Raw genomic sequence first — 19,062 nt, forward strand, 5'->3', positions numbered from 1 at the left:
GGGCAAGCCCTTCAATCGCCAACTTAACTTCCTCTTCCCTGATCATCTCTGTCAAAACGCCAAGAGAGGGGTCTACCCCTGGTTCGGGGATGGCTTCAGCCAAAAAAGCCGACATCTCATCCCAATCCAGATCCCTCTTCCCCAAGAGGTGCGAGTAGAAGGATCTGACGACCTCCAGGATCCCTGATCTGGATCTTTTCAGGGACACCGCAGTGTCAACCAGTCCTGTAACAACTTTACTATTCACTGATATCTTGCAGTTTTTGTAAGCGTCTGGCGAGCGGTACTTCCCATAATCCCTCTCAAAACCCAAAGATGCGTGTCTATCATACTGACACCTCATTAGCAAAGATTTCACTCTGGAGATCTCCTCGCGGCTACCTCCAGTTGAGACAAGATTCTCGAGTTTCCTCCTCAGGCCCTGATACACGCGGTACCTGTCCAGACTCCTGAGGCTCAAGAGCTGGTGGAAGAATCTCGCCACCCTTTTCTTGAACATCTCCCACCACTCTGACTTACTACTACAAAGATCTAGTAAGGGTACCTGGCTCTGAAGAAAATCCTCAAAGGACTGTGTTATCTCCGCTTCTTCCAAGAGAGACGAATTGAGCCTCCAAAAGCCTCTTCCCATCCGGGGGGTCTCTGTAACATTCAGAGAAAACAAAATCAAACAGTGATCGGAGTACTCCACCTCAACAACAGACACTACCGAAGAGACGGCTTCCTCCTTTAAATAAAACCTGTCTATCCTGGACCTACAGTTACCTCTATGATAGGTGAACCCCTCGTGGCCTGGGGTGTGCCGAATGTGGACATTCACCAGGCGAGCCTCACTAGCTATACTATTAAGGGTGACACTATCATAAGTCAGCTTGTCTCTGGAACCTCCTCTATCCCGGGGCCTCGTGACAGTGTTGAAGTCCCCTCCAAAAACGACCTGCCGACTCGTAAAAAGGTAGGGCTTGATCCTAATAAAGAGACACTTCCGGTCCCACTTAGATTGGGGACCATAGATATTAATGAGCCGAAGCTCCTGTCCCTTCATGAGGACATCTAATATCAGGCACCTCCCCATTTCTAACTCAATAACCTGCCGGCATTCTACCGGTGCGGTAAAAAGGACCGCTACTCCGCTATATGGCTCAGCCGCAAGAGACCAATAGGAGGGCCCGGGTCTCCACTCCCTCTTAGCGATAAACACCTCTGCCATATTTGGCAGCCTGGTCTCTTGCAAAAAGAAAATATCAGCTTCAACCCTGCTGAGAAAATCAAATCTAGCCATATTTGACTTAATGCTGGCGACATTAATGGACTTCAGTGTCAACGGATTGGGTACCGCCATCATTGGTGATTGAGTTCGATGGCTTTCTTCTTCCCACTCCCCTTATCCTCTGCCTCAGATGAGAAATCCTTCCCCCTCTTTAATGATACAGACGTGTCCATCACAACATTTTTCCTTCTTTATTCGTCCTCGTCTCAGGACTCTGGGCCAGTCCCTCCCCCCAAGGACATTGCATCCTCAGGAGAAGGAGACCCCTGTAAGCTGCGCCGAAGCTGGAGCCTCACCCTCGGCCTCCTCCTCAGAGGAAGAGATGTTATCAAGGGCTTGGAATCGGTTAGAAAGACCAACCAGAGGGGAGTCAGTTTTACCTTCCTTAGGTACCTTGGTCAGAGCGGTAGAAGATGTTTTATCTCCCTTCTTTCTCTTCTTTTTGGTGCCGAGCTTACGCTTGTCCTCTAGCCACCGCTTATTATCCTCATCCATACTTTCATAATGGGAGGATTCTCAGGCAGAGGTGATTTCCTCCCTGTGGATCCTCCTGACCTCCTCATCCAACTCATCATCCCTCGGGGCCTCAGCAGCAAGACTGGCATCCAGGACAGGGGCCGCCCCGGTAGTCTGGGGCTCGCCCCGCTCCCTCTCCTGTCTGCGCTTGTCTAGACGCCTCAGCTGGGCAGGCGTATTTTATTGCTTTTCTTCCCTGGCCCCTCAGCTCCCCCACCCCTGCTAGTCCCCTCCCCAGCAGAATCGGCCTCACTGCTTTCTCCCACCGGGGTCTCAACTGCATTAACGAATGAGCGAGGACAACGGCTGAATGGGTGACCTAACTCACCACACAGGTGGCACCTAATCTACACACAAGAGGCAGCAAGATGGCCGACACACTCACACAACGCACATTTCTGCACGGTGCAGTTTGCACTGAAGTGTGTGGGATCGCCGCACCTGTGACAGAGCTTCGGTTGCCCCTGGTAGAAGACCAGGATACGATCCCTACCCAGGAAGGCAGATGATGGAATGTGGGCAACCGTACTACCTGAATGCTTAAGTTTTACCATAAACGTCCAGGACCCTGACCAGATACCAAACTCGTCGCGGTTTTTCTTTGGCATCTCCACTACCTCTCCATACTGACCAAGCCACGTCATGATGTAATAACAAGAAAGTGACTCGTTACGAGTCATCACGGTCACTTTCTTGATTTGGTTTTGGCGAGACACTGCCTGAAAGGCAAAGTCTCGCCAGCCGGGCTCATTTTTTGCCTACTCATAATTCGTCCGGAAGAGCTCAAGCCCCTCCAGCTGAACAAAGCTGACATCAAACTCAGGCGTGGAATAGGGATGTATCAAGGCGTAGATGTCAATAGCCTTGAAGCCCATCCTCAGGAGGAGCTCCACAACTTTAGACCTTGGAGGACATGCATCAGTGCCCCTCCACCGAAGACGGACCACATTCTTACGCACACTGCCTGGCCCAGCTGTTGGGAGGGACCACACTGTATCCCCCCATTTTTGGTATCGGAAGGCCCCGAGGCCATGCCTCTCTATCCAGAAGTATAGATCAACCTCTCGACCCTCTACCATTAGTGATCTCTCCCCCTTCTTTAGAGCCTCCAGAAGGCGCCGTTGCAACATGCTGTCCCCAAAGCCCGGAGACGAGGAGGATGCCCTATTTGCCCCGGCGGTGACACTGGCATAACTCTGGACAGGTATTGCCACCACCGGGGGGGCAACCGGACCAGTGACTACATCAGCCCCAACAGCATCACCATTACCCACCTCCATCTCACCCTCCACCAAACCAGCAACCACACCACTGGAGAATGAATTGGCCTCATTCACACCCACCACCACATTCATTCCTGCTAGACCAGTAACAATGGTGGATGACATTTTGACCTCAGCATCATCGGGCACAAGGGGCTCAGTCCCCTCCATAGAACTGGAGGAGAGCTCACCTCTGGTCTTATGTGTGCCCTCCACATCATCAGTCGGTAATTTCTGCTGTTTTGCATTTGTAGAGATGCGATGCTGATCTTTAGCTGTTGTGAGGTGCTGCTGATCTTTAGCATCAGGATCTTCCTGACCAGCGGCGCCAACACAAAATAACACTTTCATGGGAGGACTGGAACGCTCAGCCCCAGCAGCCCCTTCACCCTGTCGCCGCTTCTCAACTAAGTGATCAGCGGCAACAGCATTCAGAGGCACCGAGGCTACCGAAGCTGCCCCCGACACCGTGCTGCTCCTCCATCCCACTGAGGAGCGCACCGCAGCATCATGGTCTGACCGAACGCCCGCCGCCCGGCCGCCCTCACTGTCCAGCCTCTCGGCTGATGCACCTCCTGCTGCGTCCCTGCTACTACAAGCAGAGACGGAGTTCTGCGCCTCACTACCAAGCTGTGTAATCTCCCCACGCCTTTCACCGGATCCACAGCAGAACCCGGGCTGGGCTGGGCAACGGGGCTTATACAGCGAGGTGAGCCTGCCGCCGACTCAGGGGGTACAGGGAGGGGGGCATATACATAGCTTACCGCTTCCTTCAGCTTTTTGTGGCCCCCAGGTGCCTCTTCTGGCAGATCGTCACCAAGATGGAAGTTTTGGAGGCACACTGGGGACTCCAGGAGCTTTATTTCTGCCATTAGCGCCCCTTCCTGGCTGCTACTGTCACTGTCCTCCACAGAGCTGGCAGAACTGCGACCGGATGCCATTGTTGCCTGTCCTGCAGGGAGCTCGCTGCACGTGGCCTGCGGTTGACTTTGCAGGCTGCCAGGTGGGGCTTTCTGCTGGTCATCATCACTCTCATCATCCACCTGGCTCTCAGGCTGCAGCCCCATCTGTCTTTGCTCTCTGTTATCAGCCATTTCTCTGAAACAATCTTCATTTATCAGTTTTTCTTTAAAGGGACCAATCTGCTCCCTGATGGTAGCTTTCCTTAGTTCCAGCACATTAATCTCAGTTTTGAGCCTCTTTATCTTTGCTTGGAGGTTTGTCTTCCTCGGTTTGGAGGCACCTGCAGCTTTGGCGCTTGTGCAGCGCACCTCCTCCCGAAGCCTCTTGACGAGCTTACTTGCATCTTCATACTCACGGAAGGGGATCATGACCCGGGAGGCATAGGTGGACACAGACTCCCTTGGTCCCTGCAGCCCCCAACCCCCCTCAGTGAGGTCAGCCTCACCTCCGTGAGCGCTCATCTCCCAGCCGGTACCAGCAGAAGGACCTCGACCGCCGGACCCATCTGCGGGACGGAGATGCAGCCGGGAGATGAGCGGCGTGAGGCGCTCATCTCCTGGCCGGTAGCAGCGGAAGGACCGCCGGCGTCGCTGACCTCCATGCGGAAGGGAGGACCGGGGAGCGGCGCTGAGGGTCGGGATACTTCTGCTGCGAGCGCCCGCTCATGTCCCGGGTTCTCGCAGCGGAAGTACCCGCACAGGCAGCGCCGCTCCCCGGTCCTCACCAAGACGATTCGATGATTGGTCGCGGTCTTCGGACCCGACCAATCACTGATCTTACTGCAAAAGTTAAACACCGCTGTGCTGATTGGTCGCGGACGCTGCCCGCACCAATCACCGATTTGGGCGCCACATTTAAATATCGGCCGCGACCAATCACCGATCTTGGCTTCACATTTAAACACCGCTGTGCTGATTGGTTTCCGACGCCGGGCGCGACCAATCACCGATTTTGGCGCCACATTTAAATAGCGTCCACGACCAATCAGCACAGCGGTGTTTAAATGTGGAGTCAAGATCGGTGATTGGTCGCAGCCGATATTTAAATTTGGCGCCCAAATCGGTGATTGGTCGCGGACAGCGTCCGCGACCAATCAGCACAGTAGTGTTTAACTTTTGCGGCAAGATCAGTGATTGGTCGCGGGCCAAGACCACGACCAATCACCGATTTGTGCGGCACATTTAAATAGCGGCCGCGACCAATTGGATGTCAGCGCCGCTCCCCGGTCCTCCCTTCACACCCTAGGCGCATGGATGTCAGTGGCGCTGCCTGTGCGGATACTTCCGCTGCGAGAACCCGGGACATGAGCGGGCGCAGCAGAAGTATCTCGACCCGCAGCGCCGCTCCCCGGTCCTCCCTTGACACGCTAGCCGCTGATGTCCCCACTGTATCCGCATGGTGTTACAAAGGTCCGGACATTTGTGTTAAAAATCGCTGATTGGTCGCAGGCGCTGCCCGCGACCAATCACCGATCTTGGCGCCACATTTAAATATCGGCCGCGACCAATCACCGATCTTGGCGCCACATTTAAACACCGCTGTGCTGATTGGTCGCGGACGCTATTTAAATGTTGCGCCCAAATCGGTGATTGGTCGCGGTCTTGGCCCGCGACCAATCACTGATCTTGCCGCAAAAGTTTAACACTACTGTGCTGATTGGTCGCGGATGCTGCCCGCGACCAATCACCGATTTGGGCGCCAAATTTAAATATCGGCCGCGACTAATCACCGATCTTGGCTCCACATTTAAACACTGCTGTACTGATTAGTCGCGTACGCTATTTAAATGTGGCGCCAAAATCGGTGATTGGTTGCGGCCGATATTTAAATTTGGCGCCCAAATCAGTGATTGGTGGCGGGCAGCGCCAGCGACCAATCAGCGATTTTTAACACAAATGTCCGGACCTTTGTAACACCATGCGGATACTGTGGGGACATCAGCGGCTAGCGTGTCAAGGGAGGACCGGGGAGCGGCGCTGCGGGTCGGGATACTTCTGCTGCGAGCAGTCGCTCATATCCCGGGTTCTCGCAGCGGAATTATCTGCACAGGTAGCGGCGCTCCGCGGTCCTCACCAATACGATTCCGCTCCCCAGTCCTCACCAATACGATTCGCTGATTGGTCGTGCTCTCCGCCCGCGACCAATCAGTGATCTTGGCGCTAAAGTTAAACACCGCTCTGCTTATTGGTCGCGGCCGCTGCCCGCGACCAATCACCGATTTGGGCGCCACATTTAAATAGCGGCCGCGACCAATCACTGATCTTGCAGCCACATTTAAACACTGCTGTGCTGATTGGTCGAGGACGCCAGACGCGACCAATCAGCAAGATTGGCGCCAAATTTAAACAACGCTCTGCTGATTGGTCGCGGATGGCAGCCGCGACCAATCAGCGAGATTGGCGCCAAATTTAAACAACGCTCTGCTGATTGGTCGCGGTTGCCAGCCGCGACCAATCAGCGAGATTGGCGCAAAATTTAAACAACGCTCTGCTGATTGGTCGCGGACGGCAGCCACGATCAATCAGCGAGATTGGCGCCAAATTTAAAGAACGCTCTGCTGATTGGTCGCGGACGCCAGACGCGACCAATGAGCGAGATTGGTGCCAAATTTAAACAACGCTCTGCTGATTGGTCGCGGATGACAGCCGACCGCGACCAATCAGCAAGATTAGCGCAAAATTTAAACAACGCTCTATTGATTGGTCGCGGCCGCCAGCCGCGACCAATCAGCGAGATTGGCGCCAAATTTAAACAACGCTCTGCTGATTGGTTGCGGCCGCCAGCCGACCGCGACCAATCAGCGAGATTGGCGCCTAATTTAAACAGCGCTATGATCTCCCGACGGCAACTGTGAACGGAGGACCGAGGAGCGGCGCCGCCGGTCGGGCTGCTTCTGCTGCGAGCAGCCGCTCATCTCCCAGCTGCTCGCAGCGGAAGTACCCGCACAGACAGCGCCGCTCCCCGGTCCTCACTAATACGACGCTGATTGGTTGCGGCCGCTGGCCACGACCAATCATCGATATGGGGGGCAAATTTAAACCCCGCTCTGCTGATTGGTCGCGGTGGCCGGCCCCGACCAATCAGCGATTTTGGTGGCAAATTGAAACACCGCTCTGCTGATTGGTCGCTACCGCCAGGCGCGACCAATCAGCGAGATTGGCGCCAAATTTAAACAACGCTCTGCTGATTGGTCGCGGACGGCAGACGTGACCAATCAGCGAGATTGGCGCCACATTTAAACAATGCTCTGCTAATTGGTCGCAGTCGCCGGCCACGAACAATCAGCAGTATTGGCGCAAAATTTAAACCCCGCTCTGCTGATTGGTCACGCCCGGCGGTCGCGACCAATCAGCCATTTTGGCGTCAAATGTAAACCCCACTCTACTGATTGGTCGCGGTGGATGGCCACGACCAATCAGCAATTTTGGTGCCAAATTTAAACAACGCTCTGCTGATTGGTCGCGGTCGCCGGCCGCGACCAATCAGCAGTATTGGCGCCAAATTTAAACACCGCTCTGCTGATTAGTCGCGGTCTCCGACCGCGACCAATCAGCAGTATTGGCGCCAAATTTAAACTTCGCTCTGTTGATTAGTCGCAACCACCGGCCGTGACCAATCAGCGATATTGGCGCCATATTTAAACACCGCTCTGCTTATTGGTCGCGGTTACCGGTCACGAATAACCAGCATTATTGGCGACAAATTTAAACACCGCTCTGCTGATTGGTCGCGGCCGTCACCATTCACCATTATTGGCGCCAAATTTAAATACCGCTCTGCTGATTGGTCGCGACCGCCGGCTGCAAATAATCAGCATTATTGCCGCCAAATTTAAACCCCGCTCTGCTGATGGGTCGCGTTCGCTGGCCGCGACCAATCAGCATTATTGGCGCCAAATTTAAACCCTGCTCTGCTGATTAGTCACGACCGCCGGCCGTGACCAATGTGCGATATAGGCGCCATATTTTAACACCGCTTTGCTGATTGGTCGCGGTTGCCGGCCTCGACCAATCAGCGATTTTGGCGCCAAATGTAAACACCGCTCTGCTGCTTGCGCCCGGTCGGCCGCATACCTATTCTAGAATACCCGATGCGTTAGAATCGGGCCACCATCTAGTCTTTAATAGTTACATTACCACAAAGCAATGATGGGGGGATAGTTATATTAGGAAACACCGAGGTCCGTCACTGCTGTGAGTTATTATCTCTGTGGCCCCAGATAAGCGGAGAGTTCAGATAAACGATGGCTGTGATTTAGGGAAGTGCTGGGATCTTATGCTGGTTTTTCCTATAATCGGACATTATAGGGCAGAGTCGGACAGTCCACAGTGACGGCCTCCATTCCTCACCGGTCACAGACACTGCGGGAACTTACAGAAACTTTTCGGAAAACTCTGATTCCTGGGATGGAGACTCCACCTGAAGCAAAAAGTGATATAAAAAGCGAGAGGGACGGGGATGGAAGGATCAGACTGGAGATCCACCGGAATATAGAGCGACCAGAAGAATCAGGATGGTCCTTACAAGGACATCTCTCATCCTTGTGAGTATTATAGAGACCATGTTATGCTATTGTGTTCAGTAAAGGAGATGATATCCAGAATTCAAATGTTAATTCCAATAGTCTGGAAAAAGTTCCATGATTTATAGCACTTGCAAGTATTTGATAAAATAATAGTTAAAGGAATTTTCCTTTGAAGAGGTAAGATTATATTGAATGATTTTATGAAATCAGAAGAGGAGAAAGGCAGGACTCTGATCCTAAATAGTTATTTTAAAATGATTTTTCAGCTCGGGGTTAATAAAACAGTTTATAAATGAAAAGTTCTATATCTTTCTATTATACTTTGGAGCCGATTCTTTGCTGACTGTTTTTTTGCCGAGTTTTTGGTGTTCGGCACCTTTTATTTTTGTTTGTGGCGTATTCATCTTAACATTTACACCTTTTGTTTCAGTCCCTTTTTTATGTTTACGTCCTTTTTTTGTTTGTTCGCTTCTTTTTTTCGCTACATTTCGGAGTTTAGGGTTTCCAGATGTTTTCATCTGATTTATCATTTGTGACTTTTCAAAAAGTCGCACATTTTGTTGCTAATTTTCTCCAACCTCTCGGAGTGATTTGATGCATCACTAAAATCTTGCCCATATTTTGCAACATTTTAGCAGAACATTCAACTTTTTAAGCTAAAAAGTTGCAAGACAGGTTAAAGTAAAAAGCATTTTTTGATTTTGAGCAAAGTTGATGAAACGTTTGGGCCATTTTGATGACTTTGGCGCAATGAAAACCAAATGACAAAAAAAAGAAAAAAAAATGCAAATGATAAACTGGACCCTTTATGTTTCAATTGCTCCCAATTTTAAAGATATTAGTTTGCTGTCAGTGAATGAGAACACTGCTGTTTCCATTCAGTAAACCTGTCTGTATCTAGTCGAGAAGCGGATACAATTGTATCCAGTGCAGACAATGCTCTGTAAGCAAAACTCCAGACTGATACATTGTAACAAGCTATTAGATTGTGGCTGATATATATTTTGCTCTGGAGCATTTTCTAGACTGGATACAATGTATCCGCTGAGAGCAGGAGCAGCAATGTGCAGGATTACGGCCTCCGAATGGAAACAGAACCGTCCTCATTCACTGACATCAAACAGATCCTGAAGATGGTGAGAGATGAAACACAAAGTGTAATAACACAAAGATGTAGAAGATTTCATTTATTCACTGATTTACCGCTGCTCCCATCACTAGTGGTGACGTTACATTTCAGGACAGGACACATAATATTTGTAATTCCCCCTCTAAAGGAAGATAATAGACTCAGCCTTGTTAGAGGGGTTATAAGAAAGGGTTTTATATATATAATAAGAAAACAAACCAAGTATTGCTCACCCTCCCCGGGTCTAACTCCAGCTTTCCGACACTGCCTGGTCTGTGCTGATTGTCTGCAGTGCTGACATCAAGTTGACAGCATTGCAACCAATCAATGAGCTGAACACAGTCATGATTGGCTGTAGAGTTGTCGATGTGATGTCAGTGCTGCAGACAATCAGCAGAGATCCGGCAGCAGCGGAGAGCTGGAGTTAGACCCAGGGAGGGGGAGTAATACTCAGTTTGTTTTGTTACAGCCACTGTAGCCCATGATAGTCACTATTCTGAAAGGGGACAACCCCTTCAAGGCAAACGTCATCTGCACAAGACAAGTTTCCCCTATTTTTGGAATGATGTGAATTATTCTCCATGTTCTCCCCATCTTTCCCTATCTCTCAGGTGGCCGTCCTGGTCTCCTTCAGCTCGTCGGCCTTTCTACCAGAGGAGGATTTGCCCCATAATCAGGAAGGATCTAGGGGTGAAGAGCTCCCTCTAGAGGGCAGACAGAGATGTCCTGGAAGAAGGAACCGGCACCTGCCGACCAGTATGACAGTGGACACCAGTCTGATTGACAGCAGCTCTATGGACGGCTCGGAGCAGATGGAGGACGGTCACACCCGCTCTCTGTCCCCCTGGGAATACAGGTAATATCACAACCTGTCACATTACAAGCAGCGCTGAATAGTGATACAGTCCGGTGGAGATTCCCGGAGTCTCCTGTAGAAGGACGTCTAGTAAAGTATAGAAAGAAAATAATCTTTTCAGTAGAGTTACAATAGCAGGGAATAGCTTGTCGGGATGTTTTTATAACCCCTTTAGTGGAGAATAACGTCTTCCCATCTTCTAGCCGCCTCTCGTTCTTCTTTTCCTGCCTACAAGCTCCCAGTAACTGTTCAGAAATCTCCCCTGTCCCCAAATAGACTTCAGGGGAGGAGGGAGATGCAGCTGCAGTTATTAGAAATAAAACATGAAGGAGAGAAGCTGAGAGCGCACGGCGCGGCTCTGACATCACCCAGAATAACCTTGTATGGAGGGAGAAACTGGAGATTTATAGAGCAGAAGACTGAAGAAAAAGCCTCGAGAATCTGCAGGATAAGAACAAGGAGCGCGGACATGGACCAGGTGTTACACAGCTTCTCTCACTGTGTATTTTTATTCCCAGTCTCAGCACAGATACCAACAGGTTCCCTGTCGTCATTGCCGAGGCCGATTGTCTGACTTTTGCTTGTGTAGACACTGATGGCCATGAAAGTCCAGACCTGATCTGCAGCTTCTCCTACAGACTGGAGGGCGAGCTGGTGACTCTGGGCTGCACATGTGTCAGACCGACCATCAGCTATTACTGAATGCGTGGAAATATGGATGATGGACGCCTGATTGTCAACTTTTAAAATTTCTTGAGAATTTTTTATTTAAATAATAAAATAAAAGCAACTTTAATTTTTTTATAGTGTTATCTCTGGTTACAATAGGTTTTGGGGTTTGGTAGTAGCTACTTGTCCATTACACAGGTCCATGTTATGGTGGAACATACTGGTATCATCAGAGGACACATGCCGTATATTCTCATTGTATAGGGCCATACTGCTCCTTCAGGTGTCCTCAAGTTCATATGGAGGCGTCTTTTCTTCTTTAGATTCCAATACAATGTTTCTAGGGAAAGTTCCTCCATAAAAAGAAATCTAATATGGCAGAACGTCTGCAGCTCCGTAATATGAGGGAATCTGTGTGACGCTCTACAGGCGATGTGCAAATGGGCCTTCACCTTAAAGGTTTGGAACAAGATGGTGAGTTATCACTTATCCATAGGACAGGGGATAATTACTGATCGCTTGGGGCCCAATCACTAAAGACCCCACTAATCCCAAATGTGGGCTCCATAATGAATGGACTGGAGGTCAAGTATGCGGACCCCTCATTGTGTATGGGATTGTTGGATTGCCGAGACTAGCGCTCATTCTCAGGTTTCCAAGACACGGACAAGATGGCGGATCAGACTATAAATTATCTTGAAAGTTTCTGACATGGCTGAAAATCAGTTTTTTGGCCATTATAAAATACTGTGAGGCCGATATATTAAGACTAAAGTTGTGCACGGACTGAAGTAGCATTACTGGCAGAAGAAACGCCAACGCTCTTGCAGAATTTGACAGGTGGACATAGCCATGTCCCATCCAGTCCCGGCTCCTCTCTAGCTCTGCCCATTTTGGCGGAGTTTCTTCAAACTAGCGAAAAAATTTTTAAAAGTGGGAACATTTCTGTACAACTCCTCTTTGCTCAATTTTTTAAAAAAACTTTCAAAGCAGATTACTCCAGTTTTCTGATTAAAAAAGCTATGATGAAAGTTTTTGGTAAGTCCATTACTACACACCACCAAAAACCCACCTCTCCCAGGGGCTTGCCTATAATAAATGCAGGGTTTACTGTCTCCTTCGTGCCCTAGAGACTAGGGGAGCCAAAAAGGTCCCTTTGTCCCATATGCAAATGTGGCACCCAGGGGATGGGGACTACTCGGCGCCCGGGCCTTAATGCCTGGTCTTGGGGGATGTCGCGGTGGTCGGCTCCCGGGCCCGTACCCTGGGGTCTCTCTTAAAAAAGGGGAAAATGAAATGTCAAAGTTCGTGACGCCACCTGTGGTGTCTGGTGAGGATCACCAGCGCTGCGGCAGTCCACTGAGGCCGGTGTTACGGCAGCTATGATGGTGTAGCTCCCCACAGGTGGAGCTAGGCCTCAGGGCAGCGATGTTTGACGAGGTGCACAATATGGCGGTGACCCAGCCGGGTCCAAGGAAGAACAGGGGACACACACACACGGTTTGCTTCTGTACCTTTTACTGGTGGAAATGCAGGTACTGTCCGGAGCACTGTAGGGTGAGGGGTGCACTGCAGGACTCTCCCCAGTGAGCAGGTGTAGGGTGTCCTGTTTCTTCGCCGCTTAGTGTTAGTCTCTGGCCTGCCTGGAGCTAGGCCTAACTTAGTCTCTGTTCTGCACCGGCTGATCCTGTGGTAGGGCCTTCTGTTGGAGTACACACTCCCTGGTATATGGGGCCTCGGTAACTCCTGACCCTGGTATAACAGTCAGCGTTTGGTATTCCTGGGACATGTAGTTCGCCAGGGGTTCTGGTTGTCTTCTGCTGGGTGTAAAGAATCCCTGCAGACTCGGACCCGATGTCCGGTATATGGTTCCTGGGGTGAGCCGGTAAAGCTCCTCTGCCCCCAATGCTATTTACTCCTCTAGCCTTCGGCCTACTCAGGCCCTCACTAGGCTATACAAACTGGCAGTTGGTTGGCTGCCTCTTCTGCTGCTCTCTGAGCGTCAGCAACGCTCCTAGCTCACTTAACTCGAGCTGCTTGAGTCTGACTGAGCTCCACTGCAGACTGACCTGTTTCTCTGTGTCTCACTCTGCAGGAACTGGCTGTGGACTCCAGACTGTTCTGTCTCCACTCTCTTCCTGAGGAGAACTAACTCACAGACTCACTCCTTCTGTGTCTGAGCAGGAACTGCTGAATCACTCCACCTTCCCTATTTATATCCCTATCGGGCTCCCTCTGGTGGTCTGAGGTGGAAGGTGGAGGTGTGTGTATGCTGTGAGGGCCTCTTGTGGATAAAACCTGAAATGCACCCCTCCAGGATCTGTGGCTCCATGCGCAGCAGGGCGTCACATAAAGACTCTAGATTATTACTACTAATAGTCAGTTGGAGGAACTGATGGAGATTTAGCATCTGGGCCCTCGAGCTTCTGGATACATCACTGATCACCCTTATACTAAAATAAGGATATGGCAGCATCATCTTCTGTCTCAGGCTCTGGAAGACGTGTGAAGGTAAGGAGTAAAATGGGTTCTGAGGAAAACAGGGAAATCCTGGAGCAAACCTTCTGCAGGTGACAACTCGTGAGCAGATTTATCTTCCAGCAAAGCGAGAACTCAGACCGTAAAACCAAAACTACACAGTATGGACTGAAAAACAACAATGTGGTGGGGTCACTGACCAAATCAACTCAATAAAGGACGCGTGGATAAACCTGAAGCTTAAGTGAGGATTGGGGAACATGGCAGGGATTGTCGAGACCTATAGACTTATCCAGTACTCAAGACAATGACTGCCAAAAAGTCCACCAATGTCTTCACTTACGTGTGTCTATGTTATGACTCTTTCAGGGTCATCTATTTGGTCTCCGACATGTCACTTGGTTCATGTATTGCCCGTATTGTGTTATTATATAAAACACTGGGTCATTGAGAGGAAGAGGAGCCGGAGCTATAATGTGCACCAGGGCTAAGGAACATTTAGGCCACGTGAGCGCAACATGCAGCCCGGGCTCCACAGTATGTAGATGGACGTGCCACAATCTCTGTCCTGAAGTCCTTGTGAGATCCGGGTCAGCACCCGCTATCGACTGCTCCCATGTATCTTTTCTGGCTTGTGGCTTAAAGTGATGCCCAGCATGGACAAGACAGCACTAATGGCACACAATGTGGCTAGCATGGCATCAACGGCAATGTTATGGAGGCACTGTGTGGCTAACACTGTTATGGGGGCATTGTGTATGAACTGGTCAATCATCAGCACTGGAGGTCCTATGTAAGTAGATCCCACCATTCACCAGGCACCTAAATCAGAGGAACGTACCGCCCCCTACTCCAGGTAGAAAAATGTAAAACCGTCCATGTTGTTAATATTGTGTAATATAAATGATTTTCCTGCAAAAGTTGCTGAATATTCTCTATTATTTGCTGTTATAAATTTGTTATTAGTCATTATTATAGGTGGAGATTTTCTTACTGACCCCACAGCCCTAGTGAGAAGGGTGGTCGCAGAAGTGATCACTAGAATACAGAAGGTTATGTGACAGTGGGGATGTGACCCCTGGGCTCCCCAGGACGCCCAGCACCGAATCCAACTGGTCCCTGTGCATAACACTTATGTAGAGCCATATTAGGTAAAAAGGTCCTAGTCTATGGATAAAATCTATAGATCAGAACATGTTTTTTCTACATTGACCGTCATTCTTAGGTGTAACAGAATCACTGGTCCTCGCATACACTTTTGGTTGAGGTTTAGAGGATTAATGGGAGACATGTAACAGATATTCTCCTGTTTGGAGCCCACCCATCAAACATGTATAACGTATAGTACTGACCCCCCATAAATGTCCATTAAATCCAAAGGGACATTAATCAATTTGAAAGTTTTATTTTTAAATTAAGAATTGCATGGAAGGACGAGGAGATGTTCTTGGAGGAACCTCCTTCTTCAGCAGATGTTCCTTGCTGGTCAGGAGGCCACATGTAGATTGTACCAGTCCTTCCATACAGGTACAGCATTGATGGTGGACGCGCTGTACTTTCCTCAGGACGCTAGACGTGGCGGTTTTCTGCCCTCGCGATGTTTATGGAGCCGCGGTGACAGACACCAAATAAGCAGCTTTTTCGGATGGAGTGAGCAGCCCTGGATAGTCCACGACGGCAGGAAGAGATCACCCGGCGGAAGAGAGAACCTATGAGAAGAGACGTAACACTGATGTCAGTAACAGGACTCCAAATCAGAGGACACGGCTGTGCTGTCACTGTGGCCCTTAATAACATGACATTACTTGTAGTGTGCCTCAGTGTTGCCTTATAATCAGTTATATAAACCTCAGTGTAACATTGAGGCCATAAAGGGGTCAGTATGGGCCATATGGGGCAGTGGGCGCAGGATTCGGGTCAGTTTGGAAGAAGACTAAAAGGCCCCTTATAACTTTTAATGAATAAAAGAATGGAGATTTTTACAGAATGAACTGCTTATTGCTTTCTAGGGAGAAAAAAGTAGTAATTTTCTGATCCTTTATGTGCACGTTCACATTACACGTTTTGATCATAGGCTGTAATAGGATGTCATATAGACCTGTACACACCTGACAATGGGGAGGACTCGCTGTCCTTAGCAGTAAAACACTGCTTGTCTACATCAGGTTTGGAAGGGGAAGATTCTTGCTGCCTGTTTGGTAGAAGAAAAACATATAAATTACAAGTAAAAACAATAAGAACACCCGTCTGCAAGGCCGGTTAGGACATTTGGATAACATGGAGGAGGCACCCTGCTCAGGACCCACTTCTATCACTAAGAATGGAGAATCGCTAGTAATATTGGCCTGTAATGAGTTGGAAATGATTGACTGGTCGCAATGATTGGCTGTTATCGCCAGCGTTATCACAAGCCAGAACCACAGTGATCATCAATCATGGGGTGGTGGCGCTGGATATAGTACTGAGTTACACTTATATTACAGTTCATCTTCTGATATATCAAATCCAAACCCCATAATAATAATTTACTCACATATCTGAGTGTTTTGCACTCTCTGGGGAATACACTGGAGGTGGCTTCAGTTCTTCATCGTTCATCACCCTGGTATTGGTGGAACAGAGCTAAAACATAGAGAAAAATAAAATAAATATCTATTTAAACTTTATTTTAATTATAGGTTTTATAGATCTTACCGGTCACACTTACTTTAGAAAGCCTTTGAGACGATGATATAAAGTTCAGGCTTTCTGGCCAGTCATTGTCCTCGCTTGTGTCCCCCTCATCTGAATCAATAAGTTCATAATTGCTACATTGAGCTGCAAGGTATAAGTGTTATTAGAGATTATTGGCATAAGATTCAGTCACGGAAAGTCACCATTTTATTACTAATAATGATGGGGACTGGTTGTCACATATAATGAAAGACAAGACACACAACAGCTTTCTGCAGATAACGTCTCATTCTACTTCCAGGTCCAGATGAATTACACCCCAGAGTACTGAAGGAGATCGTAGAAGAAATTTTAGAACCACTCTCCATAATCTTTGAAAATTCTTGGAGAACAGGAGAAGTCCCAGAAGACTGGAGAAGAGCAAATGTTGTTCCTATCTTCAAAAAGGGGAAGAAGGTGGACCCAGTTCATAGGCCGGTGAGTCTGACTTCTATACCAGGAAAGATCTTTGAACAAATTATTAAACATCATGTATGTAAGTACATGGATAAGAATGAAGTGATTAACCAGAGTCAGCATGGGTTTGTAACTAACAAGTCATGTCAGACTAAATTAATTTCCTTCTATGACAGAATCACTGACTGGGTGGATCAGGGAAATGCTGTAGATATAGTATATCTTGACTTCAGCAAAGCATTTGACAAAGTATCTCACACCATCCTTATTGAAAAAATGACCAAGTATGCAATGGACCAGGCAACTGTTAGGTGGATTCATAACTGGCTTAGTGATCGGACTCAAAGGGTGGTTGTAAATGGCTTCACATCCAGCTGGATGAATGTCTCAAGTGGGGTACCACAGGGCTCCGTCCTGGGACCTGTATTGTTCAACATCTTTATCAATGATTTAGATGAAGGAATTGAGGGTAAACTGATTAAATTTGCTGATGACACAAAGCTAGGAGGGATAGCTAATACTAGAGAAGAGAGAGAGAGGATTCAAAAAGACCTAAATAAACTGGAGCAGTGGGCAGCAACCAACAGAATGGTTTTTAACAGGGAAAAATGCAAAGTACTACATCTGGGCAATAAAAATGAAAAAAGCATATACAAAATGGGAGGAATAGAGCTAAGCAACAGTACATGTGAAAAAGACTTAGGTATACTAATAGATCATAGACTGAACATGAGTCAACAGTGTGATGCAGCAGCAAAAAAGGCAAATACAATTCTGGGATGTATTAACAGAAGCATACAGTCTAGATCACGTGAAGTCATTATCGGTCTTTACTCCTCTTTGGTCAGACCTCATCTGGAATACTGTGTACAGTTTTGGGCACCACATTTTAAAAAAGACATAGACAAACTGGAGCAAGTTCAGAGAAGAGTGACCAGAATGGTGACCGGTCTGCAAACCATGTCCTATGAGGAACGGTTGCAGGATTTGGGAATGTTTAGCTTGCAAAAAAGAAGACTGAGAGGAGACTTAATAGCTGTCTACAAATATGTCAAGGGCTGTCACATTGTAGAAGGATCATCTTTATTCTCATTTGCACAAGGAAAGACTAGAAGCAATGGGATGAAACTAAATGGGAGGAGACACTTATTAGATATTAGAAAAAAAATTTTGACAGTTAGGGTGATTAATGAGTGGAACAGGCTGCCACAAGAGGTGGTGAGTTCCCCTTCAATGGACGTCTTCAAACAGAGGCTGGACAGACATCTGTCTGAGATGATTTAGTGAATCCTGCTTTGAGCAGGGGGTTGGACCAGATGACCCAGGAGGTCCCTTCCAACTCTACCATTCTATGATTCTATGATTCTATGACTTACGGTCAAAGTAGCCGGTGTCCTCTTCTGACTCAAAGTCAGGAATGAAATGCGGCTCCTTACTTAGAAGACTGTCAAAGTCTATGCCACATAGGAATGGATGCATTTTGATCTCTTTAGCTCCTCCTGGGAAAGGAAAGCAATAAAAAGTGATATAGACATTATCAGACAGACAGCTCCATATCTGAACAGTTTATGTTAATTTGAACTGAAGACGTAACAGAGCTGATGTGAAGAAAACTTGCTGAAAGTCAGAGCATGAAGAAAGGGAATGAACAAGCAGGTAAAGCAGAGCACCTCAGTGCTGATCCTCAGGGGCGTGATCATTTATCTGGTCACAGAGGTGAAATAAGTCATTATTAATACTATTATATACATTACCTGTCCCAAGTCTATGTGCCGGATCTTTTCTGAGCAGCTCAGTGATGATGTCCTGAGCATCAGGTGGAGGAGTGCGATTATCAAATGTCCAGGTTATGTCATCTGTTATATTAAAAGAAAATGTTACAGAAAATAAAACCTCTTCATTTAGTTTATTAAACCAAAAATCTTTTGTATTAACACAACAAGTAACTAAACCACAGAACCAATCTAAGCAAATAACAATGATACCACACAGCATTCAGATTATTTTACTTACCCCTTAATATACTGCAGTAAGTCTCATATTTGGAATCCCCATGAAATGGTACACGGAATAGAAGGAATTCGTGTAGGATGATCCCTACCGACCACCAGTCCACAGGCCGCCCATAGCCTTCCTGTAAGATGACTTCAGGGGCGATGTATTCAGGGGAGCCAGCAATCTGGAAAGCAACAGAAGAAGGAGATGAGGAGCTGAGAAAATAATTGTGACGAATAACATCAGAGGAAAAAGTTTTCTAAATGAGAA

This window comes from Phyllobates terribilis, unplaced genomic scaffold (genome assembly GCF_046119375.1).
Source record: "Phyllobates terribilis strain yellow unplaced genomic scaffold, ASM4611937v1 Scaffold_97__1_contigs__length_5976380, whole genome shotgun sequence".
Classification (NCBI taxonomy): domain Eukaryota; kingdom Metazoa; phylum Chordata; class Amphibia; order Anura; family Dendrobatidae; genus Phyllobates; species Phyllobates terribilis.